This window comes from Lolium perenne, chromosome 4, assembly GCF_019359855.2.
Source record: "Lolium perenne isolate Kyuss_39 chromosome 4, Kyuss_2.0, whole genome shotgun sequence".
In the NCBI taxonomy this organism is placed as follows: domain Eukaryota; kingdom Viridiplantae; phylum Streptophyta; class Magnoliopsida; order Poales; family Poaceae; genus Lolium; species Lolium perenne.
This window is the reverse complement of record NC_067247.2, coordinates 259,230,081-259,240,238: the sequence shown is the minus strand read 5'-3', so window position 1 is coordinate 259,240,238 and position 10,158 is coordinate 259,230,081. Positions and strand designations below refer to the sequence as shown.

The following is a 10,158-nucleotide window of genomic DNA, read 5'->3' as shown; positions in this document are numbered from 1 at the left end:
ATACATGTAATACCCCAAAATTTTGAAGATTAGTTTTGACTTAAATCTTGAGAGCTGATGATAAGTTGACCAGGTTAACCATTTGTCGTTTGTTCGCTTTGTCGAGTTGATCAAAAAAGATTATCTGCATATTTTATTCGGAGTTTGGATGAACTTTGAAGAGCCACTTTAATTCTTGTCACTAGATAAATTCGAAAATAGGGAAAAAAGGCAGAAAACCAGGACAAAGAAAGAAAAATAAGGATAAAAGCCCACCAGATCCCAGCCGTCGCCCACACACGAAAGCTCACCCCAGACATCAAAATCAATCACTCGCCGCCTAGGGTTCTTCCGCCGCCACCACAGTCCGCAAGTCGCCGAGAAACGCCGCCGCCGCCGGCCGTTCTCCTACAACATCCGTCCGGCAACTGAAGGGATCGCGTTTTTGTCCGCATCGTCAAGCTCGTGCCGTTCCAGGTACCTTTATACGTCCCGTAGCAGGCTCTGTTTTGGTCCCAGCTGTTGTAGTAGTAGTGGCGGGCAGTCGTTCCTGGCAGCGGTGTGAGAAAATTTGTTCATTCGATGCTAGTTTCATCAAGTAAATAACCAGTCAATCTCCCTACTCAGCCAGCACTTCGAATATTGTACTACTCCTACTTGTAACGATCTGTAGCACCACCACCAGATGCAGCCACATGCATTGATTCCATTTGTTAGTGCGATACTGCGATGGTAGACTGTTTGCCATAGGATTGATGACTGAAATAATATACCTGTAGAAAACCCTAGCCGCCTCCGGGTCACCTCCAGGCGTCTGCACTGCTGCCCATCTCCCTCGCCTCCGCCTGAGGAGGCCGTCCTGGGTGGACGGCAGCAGCGAGGCACCGGTTCCCTCCAGGCGCTCCCCCTCCTACCCCACAAATCCCCCAAAATCAGCCATTTTGGTCGCCGCCTCCGTTGTTGCTCGCACGCGAGCTCCGTCGCTGGGCTCCCGCTGCCCCTGTTGGCCGCTGGCTTGTGTGCCATTTCCGCCCCGCCCTCTTGGAGCTCGGCGCCGTCGGCACCCAACCGATGTCGTCCTCCCTGCAGTCCCCGGTGGCGTCCGCCCAGCCCAGGCGCCATGGGATGGCCCCGACGGTGCTCGTCTTTGCTTGGGGCGGCCCCTGTCCGGCCCCTTGCTGCCTGTGGCTCGTTCCCCTGGGATGCAGCGGGTGCATGGCTTCGCTGGTGGTGGACGCCTCTCCTGGATGTGTCGCGGCACGGCAGTTCCCTGGAGAAATCCCTTCTCTGGCCAGGTCAGAGCGACAATGGCAGTGCTCTTGAGTACCGTGTACCTTGCTGGAGGCGTGGTTTGGGTGTTGCACCTCCCTCCGGCTTGTTTCTAAGCGATTGCTCTGCGACAACGACGCTTTCGTTGTGGTTAAACAAGCGCTCTAAATCAAAGTGTGCTTCAAACATGCGTCTAGTATCCGCACCAGTTTGGTCTTTGGAGACAAAGACATGATGTAGTTTTTAATTAGCTCTTGGGCCATCGCTTCCATGCATAAAACGGCTGGCTCATCTATATCAAGATAATCACTTAGTGTTGCTACAAATATTTAGTAAATAATCAAGATAATAACACTATTTAGTAAATAATTACCTTTGCTTCTGCATGATAGTGTATTGAATAATTTAAAAGGAACCCATAATATGAGCAGCCAGACAAAAATGAAGATACAAGCGATGTCATAATGTGGGACAAGAATTGTACTCCTACTGAATTATCACAAGGATCTGAGGTACACAATGACACCTCACCTCCTTCTCAGATGCCACGAAGCCAATTAACAAGAATGAATTACTTTCCAAACTTAGGAAATATATTTTGATGCCATGAAGTAATTTCAATTTATATACGATGCAACAGTTTAAATTGTTATTTTTAAACTGTGGGTTAACTTCATGCTTTGTTTCGTAGAGAAATATGGGTTCCTGTCTAGTTGCCTATGTGCTTAATGTTACTTCCTTTTTCTATAATGTCATATTTTTTTATTCCATTTAGTGATTAGTGATGCAGCGCGGAAAGAGGGATTACCATCTAAATATTTTCATGTTGTATTGCTGTTACACTTCTTGCTAGTGTTTGATTGAATCAGATATATGCATGTTTCTCGGGAAAGGCAATAACAACCGTTGTTTCTGATGAGTTATCATCATTTATTGATTATTTGTTTCCATCTGATGAGATACAGGGCTTCGCTTATGTAGTGCACGAAAGTAATTCAGAAATACTTACAACTTCATTGGCGCATCTTTTATGTATTACATTTCAGATTTTAACTCTTGACTAAGGCGGATGTAGCTTTCAAATTAGGTCTTTGGTTTCACGGGATATTCAGTTACATCATCAGCTTGATCCCCAATCTGCCTAAATGATGTAAGACTAGATGTGCAAGCTGTAAAATAAAGAGTACAAGGAAAAACATGTCTGCATCAAATCTGAAATGTGGCATCATCAAAGACTAGAGGTTGTCTTATGAGTTTCATTTTAGGCAACCATGCATTACCGCAACCAAAATTAAGCTTGTTAACAAATTTACACTTCCCAATGGATTCCATTATGATTTCAATCTCATTACAATTTTAACTACAACGAATGCATTTGGTGCCCCGTCTTGTACAACAATATTATGAGTGAAAAGTGCATATTTTGGGACCACTTGCATTCCCAAATACACCAGATCAATCGTCTCAGATATAAATTCGCAACAAAAATCTAAAAATGACCAAGAATAGCAACAAACCTTGCTCGGGAGGGTTTGACAGTAGGAAGGAATATACACGTACAAAATTGTTAAGCACGGAGCAACTTTCCATCGTTATTCCCAACCGAGATTGGCAGTTCAGATTTATCAAACAGCTCAAATCGTACCAACCAAGAAATCCATTAGAAAATTTGAGAATATCCACAACGTTCTCTATTAGGACAAACTTTGGTTTCAGGATATCCATAAAAGTAATTATCTGTTTGTTCTTCTCGTCTTTTAGCAGACCTGCACAGTTTATGAACAGGTTAAACCACTAATTCCTTGGCATGGCGGGCTACCGCATAAGGCATTAGTATCAATCTTTAAAATGTAACAACACAAATAAATAGCATTTGGAATCTGCCGTAGAGCTTAAAAGGAAATAATGTAACAACACAAGCAAACGCTCGAATGTAGTGAATGTGATTGTTTGCTTGTTTTATTTCATTGTCCTTCCTTTTTAGCGCACTAGATTGCTCATGCTATTTATTTGCGATGTTAAATTTTAAACGACGATGTTGATGTCTTATCCGGTGGCCTGCATTGCCAATGGATTAGCGGGTTTAACTGGTTTATAAACCGTAAAGATCAGTTAAAAGAAGAGAAGAACAAGCAGATGGTCACCTTCATGGATATCATGGCAACCGAAATTCGCCCAAATGGAGAATATTGTGTATATTTTTAAGTTTGATAATGCTAATGATTTATTGGTAGGTATGCCTTCAGCCGTTATCAATCTGGAGTGGGGATGGTTGGTTGCTAAGGACTTCCTCAATCTCGTATGCGTGTATTCTCTATGGGGATCTCCCGAGCATGTTTCGTTATTATTCTTGGTCACTGCTACCTTTTGTTACAAATTATTTTTCTGAGACGATTTGTCTAGTCTATTTTTCTATGCAGGTTCCCCAAAATATGGTTTTCCTACTCATAACGTTGTAGTTTTTTGGCGGGACACCAAATGCATTCATTGTAAGCAAAATCATAATGAGATCATCATAACTAAATCCAATTAGAAGTGTAAGTTTGTTGACCAAATTCATTTTGGTTGGAAGGTGACAATGTTATCCAAAAGCTAACATTGAAGAAAATTAATCAAATCGCATACATAATCATATTACAACTGTGTACCGGTGTAGCAGGAGCAATATCAGGAGAAGAGGCTGGTTCACCTTGCTGCTGGTTGGCATCGGCATTGATGACACCAGAATTTCTCTCACGGGCAGTTGGACTCGAGGATTATAGGTCCCTGCAAGTGAGCATGTAATGAACACATCCTTGCTCGTGTTTGGGCGCTTCTCAGGGCACTTTGGCTTCCCGACCGTCCGATCATGACTCGGAGCGACTCTCACCCTTAGGATTTGTTACCGAGTGTGCTGTTATAAAACTAGGGTAGAAATCCTTCAACGCGTAATTCCCGTCGCAGCTGCTGCATCACCTCTCGCGTTGCCTGTGTCATTCCCAATTTGCTCTCGTTCCACCGCTCCTCCTCATCCTCGGCACTCCCTTGCACCTTCTCCTCCCGCTGTTTCGCCTCTCCCTCCCCTCTTATAGTCCTATGCCTGCTATTCGTGCTGTTCCACCTCTCACTCCTGCTCAGTGCTCTCCCAGGCCTTCTCGTTCCACTGTGTGGAGCTCTGGCGGCACAACAAATGGAAGAACGAGATGCTATCTTAGTATTTGTTGACTTTTCCTCACATGCCTCTAAGTTGTGCATCTGTTCTTCCTTCCAACTGGCAAGGTTCTCATGGGAGAATAGACGGTGGCCCCCGACACCAAATATGTCATGTACATACCATGGCTGAAAAAAAATCTTTGCAAGCTTCCTCTGGTTAGCACAGTCTCCTTCTCTGTGAACCTTATTGAATCTTTGGTTAGTTGCTGTTAAGTAATTAATTCGTGTTCCAGCTGGTTTATCTGTTGCATTGTGTTGTAGTACTATTGTTTGTGCGACTAATAGATTGTGTTCATACCTTTTATTTCTCCAAGTGTATTATTTTGTGTCTTCTTGATAGCTATCATTGTTACTATGATTGGTGAGTTTGTTTGGTTCCAAGATGAGCTCGGTTTGCTGTTTTTAAAAGGCTATATAACCTTCCTGGGTGTTTCCTTTTTGTTCTTGCATTGTTTCATCACTTTCCTTCTATTATGGTATGCCCCTCTTGGATTCCCTTTATGTGCCCATACGTGCATTAATCTTCGTAGCAGGGTCCAAATGATTCACCCAAAGGAAGTACAACTACCCTATGATTTTGTTGGCCTATACAGCTTTAGTAATTTTGTATTTTTTTTGCATGGCAACAATATTCTTCAGGAATTTAAGGTAATAAAACTGCTTTTGAGTACCCAACATTAATATGTCTTGTTCGGTGTTTAATAGAAAATCATTATGTAATGTGGTAGTAGCCTCTCGAATTTATTTGATGGGATCATATGCCGTTGTGATTTTGAGGATGCATTGTGTGATGTCATACTTCTTTTGAAGAGAAGAGGTATTCTTTGATATCTTTTGACAATTAATATTTCTCCCATTCCCAGACACCTCCTTAAATCTGTTTTCCGAAACAGTTTTTTTCTTGAGCATCTCAGTTGTAGCAAATAAATTTGTATTGGGAATTTTTATATGATGTGATTGCTTAAAGATCCCCTGAAAAATGTGCTCCCCTTACTAATTAAAAGAGCAAGGGTTATTTCAAGTATTACTTAATATGTATGTTTCCTACCTTGGCGCTACGTGTAAAACATATGAGGAGATTTCAGATACTCTATTGAGGCTCTAGCTTTACGAGATGCCTGTGCCCTTGCAGCTGACCGAGGTTATAACAGGGTGATCTTCGAGGGGATGATCGTTCGATTATCAAACCTATCTTAGATGAGATTAGCGAGCTAGAAAGTTTATTTTCTTATTCTAATACCGTGTTTGCCCGCCATGAAACTAACCAGGCGACCCACTGTTGCGCAAAGTATGCGGCGATAGATGGAGGGTTGTTTACTTGGGATATTGAGCCACCGGCATTTTGAGTTCACAGCCTAGAGGCTGATTGTAACCCTGTTTTGATTAACTAATAAAGCATGCGGTTTCCCTCAAAAGAAGTTTAGAATCTGGTGGCCTTGCGGTTGCTTAGTTGCTTCTGATTCATTGGGGAAGAATGATGATTGGGTCTATCTGCTGATAACAGGTTGCTTCTTCCATGCTGCACGTTCGAAGGCGTCATTGTTTTTCTTGGCTGTTTGTTTATTTAGACCAAGATTGTCGCTGGTTAACAGTTGAGCATTAGATTTTGTTTTCTGTGTCTCTGAGAAGGATGCATGCTTGGGTTGGATTAAGGTTACAGGAACATGACACATCAGCCATAATAGATGTTACTACCTATTCTCATTCAGGCTCCACCGTTGCCGTCTCGGAGCCGCCCTCGCGCAGATGCCGATGTTGCGCAGCTGCCGCCGCTGTCCGCGGGCTCTGGCGCCGTTTGGGAGGGCCCTGGGTGGCGGCAACCGTGGTTGGAGAAGATGCGAGAGGAGGAGGGAGGGAGAGCTCCGCCGGCCGCCCCGCACCTTCGCCACCGCCGGATTCGCCCAAGTCCGTCCTCCTCGCGCGAGGTCGTTCTTGGGTTGGCGCTGGGTAGGTGGTGGAGGAGCAGCGATGGGCTTCGGGCAGCGCTGGCCTTGAGGAGGAGCCGGTCACACATGGGCCCTCCTCCGAGCTGTGGCGGGTCTCTCCGATGGCGTGAGTACGACGGCTCGTGGGAGGCGGGGCCCTGGTGGCCAGTGGTGCTTGGCCACGGGCTCTTGCCGCCGGTGGTGCACGCCGCTAGGTCGTTGAGGGGAGCCGGCACAGGGAGCCCTTGGGGTCGCGCATCCTCCACCTCCTCGGTACCTGCTCACCCTGGTGAGCAGCGCGAGGAGGGCCGCCCCAGGAACCCCGGAAGGATGGCCATGGCGCCGCTCGATGGATCTACGCCTTGTTGCTCATCCATCCTATCTACCTCTCCGCTCAGGATGCTAGATTTTTTTTTACTAATAGTCTCTTGCAACTTGTGTGAATTTGGCAGTGGGCTGTTTCGACCTCCTGTTGGGTGATGCCGCACTCACGCTCGAGAACCTCGGGTTCTTTAATGTAAGTGATGAGGTCAAATTTGTTTACCTACATGTGGGCAAGAACACATCTGAACATGATGTCATGCTGTGTGGACTTCGCTGCCAGTTAACTATTAGAATGGATATAATACAACAAGCTGAAATTTGATTTGAGTTGACCTGACATTTGTATACTTTTCTGGATGAAGGTTATGATTGGCACGGTTGTCTGGATTTGTAAGTGGTGAACAAGAGAAAAGTTACTATCTCACTTGAAGACAATGGATTACTGCTGGTGTATATATGTAAAATTAGTTACTGGTGAGAAATTGTATTTTATGAATGAACTATTTAGGTGCGAGAGATTGAGGTAACCATTTATGATGTTACTCATATTGCTTCTTATGTTTTATTACAGGTGGTCTTACTTTCAGATCGCAAAGTTTGTCCGAATCAGACTGGAAAAGAATTGCTTGGAGATTCTTGGGTATTGTGGTCCTGTGATTTTTTAATATGCTCAGACACTGTGAGTAGCTAAATGGTAGGGACATGTAAGAGTGCATTCTAATTTTTGGCTTAGGCCTGGCTAGCCCATTATGTCATCATCTTCTTTGGGTTGCAGGTTCCTTGCCTTCTGTTAAAATAGTGTTGTTTCTGTGGAGCACGTAAAAGAGGAGTCCTATTTTTGGTTCAGGTTTCTTGCCAATAATTATCCTTTTGGCTGCATTGTGTTCTTCCGGCAACTATGTTAATTGCTCTGAGGTGAGGGCTTTGAGACCCTCATATTGTTTCGTGAATAGCTGCTGGCTTACTGCTACTTTTTGCTGCCATTTCCCTGGGAACATGTTTTTGAGGAAGTGTGAAAATCATATATATATCTACACCAGGATTTATTGGATTTAGTAGAACACAAAAGAAAAAAAATCCATCATGTGGAGTGTGCTCTTACCCCATCTGGCATGTGCTAAATAAAATTTTGCACTCTTCCCTTTTATGTAAACTTTCCATTCCTCCGGTATATTAGATCATTCAGTAGGCATGCAACCAGAAACATCAACTTGTTTCGCACTTTTAAATAAGATGCTTCAATTTTGATTTTGGCTCTACAAGCGAATAATCAGTGGGTATTCTATGGGTAATATTTGTGTCGTAATGCATCTCAAATCGGTCTGGGATGGCAATGCGAGGTGAATGATTTTTGTTCCTTTTTCCAAGCGTTTTAGGTTGATCATTTTGATTATCATTAGCTGGTCATTTACTCGTCTATGCTTAAAACTGCTTAGTTGTGGAAATGTAGTATTTTACCTAAGTCGTAAACTATGGAGTGCTATTTTTGCAATTATAGTTTACAATGTGTAATATGACCAGGTGCTAATGTACAAAGTTGTATGATTAAATCCCCCCGCAGGTTAAACTCTCTCATTATCTACCACGCCTTTCTAAACATGTGTTGTTGTTAGCTTCAGGTAAATCTTCTCCCAGTTCTGTTGTATAGACCAGGTGCCAATGTACAAAGTTGTATGATTAAATTCCCCCTTGCAGGTTAAACTCTCTCATTATCTACCACGCCTTTCTAAACATGTGTTGTTGCTAGCTTCAGGTAAATCTTCTCCCGGTTATGCATGTTTACTATTTCTCACTTCGCAGGGTTCTGATTCGTGCGTAACAATTTTTTCTTTGTTGTAAATATACACGTGGGATTTCTTCTGTTCTGTATATGTACGGAGGCTTCGTATGTCTTCTTACTCAGGTTCTGTTTTTTTTTCTTGATCTAGCTCTGCTCATTTCAATTGTTTGTTTTGCTTCCCTATCCTCTTGTTTTGGTGGTACCTGACAAGGTGTTTAGTCTTTTCCTCTTTTCTCTCAAAAATTGGGTGGTACATGATTTTTTTGGTAAATCTTTGTGAATTGATGTAACTGAAAAAGTGAATAAGCATTCAGAAGTTGTGAGTCTTTTCCTCTTTTCTCTCAAAAATTGAGTGGTACATGATTTTTTGGTAAATCTTTGTGAATTGATGTAAGTGAATAAGCATTAAGAAGTTGTGAACTACATGCCATGCGCTAAAACAAACCAAGCATCTAAAATCGCGCAAATGATGGAGGCTAACCATAAGGTTTGGCTTATTTCTGTACCGGAGGTTGGAGCGGAGCTCTTCCATCGAGTACAGTAATATCTGACGGGGCGTGTTACCGCGTTGCTCACCGTAAGCGTTGGTTTATTTTAATACCGGAGGCTCGGGAGCATGTAGCTCTTTTGATCGCCGCCCACTTGCTATCACTCAAGTGCTAACTGGGGAATATTATGGTTACATGGTTGCGATTTCTTATTTCGTCAGTTGCACAGTTTCCTCTTCCTCTTTCAACCTCTTAGACATACTCGCAAAGTAGAGCATTGGAGCTACTCGCAGTTGACTTTGGCAGATTGCATAATGACTTCAATTTTTGGTCAATTGATTGCATATCAACTTAAGATTTTTAACAATCGATGATAACGAAATATTAGAATCTCATAAGGTTTGTCTTATTTTAGTACCCGAGGTTGGAGCGGAGCCCTTCCATTGAGTGTAGTAGTATCTGACGGGATATGTTATCGCATTGCTCTCCGTAAACCTTGGTTAATTTTAATACTGGAAGCTCGGGAGCATGAAGTGTAGCTCTTTCTATCGCTGCCATCATCAAAGTAGCAAAGGGGGATTAGTAGGGTGAAATAACCATTTTTTCTACATCCTTCTTACGTGTAAGGTATGACGGGAGGAAGGTTCATCAAAGGGAAAACACATTCAGGTCGCCGTTTTTTAAATTAGACGCAGAAAACAGAACTCTGTAAATTTGGAGTAGACTTAGCAGGACTAAGACCGGAGGGGTCATTGAGGGAGGGAGCGGATGGGTCGGCGCATATAAAACCATCGTCTCCCACGGCCACATCCCCCCCCCCCCCCACTCCGTTCCCCGCCTACCACTCCCAAAATCGCCAAAAACTCTCCCTCTCTGCCACTTTGCCTTTAGTGTAGGTTTCTTCTCGCGCGGATCCAGGAGAATCATCGACGATGGAAGCTGGGGGAAGAGTCGGCGGCGTGGAAGATGAGAGAAACCGCAAGGTTGCCGGTTTTGCTGGAGAGGAGGAGGTCGTTGGAGGCGAAGGTGGTGTTGAAGAATCCATCACCAGCGCGGGTCCTTTGAGGGCCACCGTCATGGACGCCCTTGGCGTCGGTGCGGCCACCATCGGGTCGGCCAGCATTGGTCTGGTTGTAGAGGAACCAGCGGATCTAGCGGTGATTGGGTCGGCTACAGTAAAAGGCGACGGCGATGCGGGTGC

The 10,158-nt window shown here is 43.9% G+C and overlaps 1 long non-coding RNA gene across 9 annotated transcripts in view; it reads left to right on the top strand.

The window, feature by feature from the left end:
• The first annotated feature begins 278 nt into the window (after window positions 1-278).
• LOC127332140 (uncharacterized) overlaps window positions 279-10,158 on the top strand; it is an 85,934-nt gene continuing 76,054 nt past the window's right edge. For 2 of the 9 annotated variants that reach the window (XR_011743568.1, XR_011743569.1), the window contains exons 1-6: window positions 3,994-6,882; window positions 7,052-7,163; window positions 7,261-7,383; window positions 7,465-7,604; window positions 8,251-8,308; window positions 8,385-8,442. This is a non-coding gene — a long non-coding RNA (uncharacterized lncRNA). Of the gene's footprint in view, window positions 457-3,993; window positions 6,883-7,051; window positions 7,164-7,260; window positions 7,384-7,464; window positions 7,605-8,250; window positions 8,443-10,158 lie in introns of those variants that run through there. The other 7 variants (XR_011743571.1, XR_011743573.1, XR_011743570.1 and 4 more) reach the window with 4 other exon arrangements.